Source organism: Antrostomus carolinensis, unplaced genomic scaffold (assembly GCF_000700745.2).
Source record: "Antrostomus carolinensis isolate BGI_N321 unplaced genomic scaffold, ASM70074v2 scaffold28135, whole genome shotgun sequence".
NCBI lineage: Eukaryota > Metazoa > Chordata > Aves > Caprimulgiformes > Caprimulgidae > Antrostomus > Antrostomus carolinensis.
The window spans coordinates 1-2,237 of NW_010318852.1; positions in this window are offsets into that span (position 1 = coordinate 1).

Consider the following 2,237-nt stretch of genomic DNA (forward strand, 5'->3'; position numbering starts at 1 on the left):
ATCCCCAACATTCTGTGATTCTGTGATGTGGCACCTGAGTCTCCTGGATGACTAAGAAAGCATTTGGGGACTCTTGGGGCAGAATTCAGTTCTGTTTGAACTGTCCATACCCCTGCTTGGCTCTGACAGCCTCCACAGGGTGGGGGATGTAGAAGATGACTTAGAGGAGAAGTCCTATCCAGATCTCTGTGCTGTGACGAGAGGAGCATGTCTCGGTGCGTCAGCCTGGGACTGCTTGTGTGCATGGGACTGTTCCACTCACGATGGAACTGGTCTTGCTTGCCCTCCTGCTGTCAGACAGATACGCAGCCTCCTCCCCTGTTGGGATGTCATCAGTGCTGATTAAAAGCTCCTTTCTACGCATCCTTCTTGACCCTGCCCACTGTTCTTGTATGAGTCATCCAGGGAGGTGACAGCACAGTCATTGCAGGGAGATGCATTAGCAGGTCACAGATCCGCGTTTGCAAGGTCCCGCAGTGTGAGCCTTATCCCTTAAGCAGACTGTGCTGTGCAGGAACCTGGATTCGCAGCCAGCCACGGGGTAGCACACGTTTTTGGCAGTGCCCCGTGTCAGCTGTCTGAAGGCAAGGCCTTGCTTGTACATTTGCAGTGCCACATGACCGTGTGCCCATCCCAGTTGTACTCTGGGGTGTGTGGCTCAGTCCTGAACAGGACTGGGTGTAAAACTGTAAGCTCAGGGCTTGAGAACTGTTTGAGATCCCATTGACTAAGAACCGAAACCATCCAGCTGCTGACCACAACACAGAGCTAAACCCTGTTGTGCTGCAGCTGTTGGACAGGGTCCTGAGCCCCATGGGCCCAGATGATTTTGGGGGTATTTCTCCCACCCACCATCAATCACTAAAGCCTTGCAAAGGGGCAGTGAGGCTGGTTCAGGTGCTGGTGTCCCCTAGATAGGGCAACTCATTGGCCTTCTGGTAGGGAATTGAGCATTTGTCACTCTCTTGGCCTGCTGGTAGCAGTTGGTAGGACCACTGAAGGAGCAAATCTGTTTACTGTATGTTTCCCTGGCTTTTCTGGGAAAGGAGAGCCTGTGTGTGAGGTGCTGAAGGTATAATCGTGTCTCTGAAACGTAGCTGGAGGCAGGATCTTGCATTGTGACATGGCTCTGAGTCATCTTGCTCTCCCAGACGTCCTGAAGAGTTGCAGCAATGGGCTTTTCAGCTGGTTGCAGGAGACGGGGTTCTTGGAAACGTAGCTGACAGCTCAGTTAATCAATAGCACTGGGGTTCAGTGCATGCAGCTCACGCTGTCCTCATCTCAGCACCTCTCCCAAGAAAAATGCTGCTACCAGAGAACAAGGGGCAAGGTCTGTCAGGTGCCTCAAACAGCCTGATTCTGGCTGAGGTCCCTCACTGCGTCGTCCTCAGCTAGCTTCCATAAAACAAAGACCAAGTCAGGCATCGTGAGCGTGCTTCGGGCTTGATTTGAGTGATGTGTTGCCTGCTGGCTCTGGACAGGTGCCAGTCTGCCGCTGGGACAAGGAGGGTGCAAGTAGAGGGTGATACCTCCAGGTAGGGTGCGTGGTCTTAGCCTAAATTGCTGAGACCCGTTGCTTGGGGCCAAGTTCCAGACAGTGGGTGCTTGACTTGTGTTTGTGTGGGGAGTGATTGCCCTGCTGTGGCTTGACCTGGGAGCAGGCAGGAGAGTTTTGCCCCATCAGGACCAGCCCATGCAGTCTGCTCACTTGCCCTGTGCAGCTCACAGGCCTCCTGCACACCATCCCAGGCCGGGTGTGCTGCAAATACACCCTCACTGTGCTCCTTCCCCACCCCAGAGCAGCCAACAAACAGGGTGTGGGACCTGGAAAACAAAAGTCTCTCTGTATTGCCTTTTTTTTTTTTTTTTTTAATTTTTCCTTGCCTGTTTTTCTGTATTGTTTGAGATGGGACTTGCTCCTGCTCCCTGGAGAAGGCAAGGAGCTGGTGAGAGCAGCCTGGGCTGGGTTGAGCCGTTCCTGGAGCAGGCAGGGAGCTGGCACATGTCCTGCTGCCATCCCTTTCTTCCTCTATCGCCTCCCCTCGCGAGGCTGTGAAAGGGCAAAAGCGCTGCAGAGCTGCTGGCCGAGGGCAAACAGAGCTGTGGGGATGGTGCCAGCCAGCACTGGGAGAAAGCACTGTCCTGGCCCTGCAAGCACACAGGCAACGGCTGCCGAGCAGGTCACGCAGGCTAGCAGTGCTGTGGCTTGGCTCTGCTCTGCTTGGCACATGAAGTCT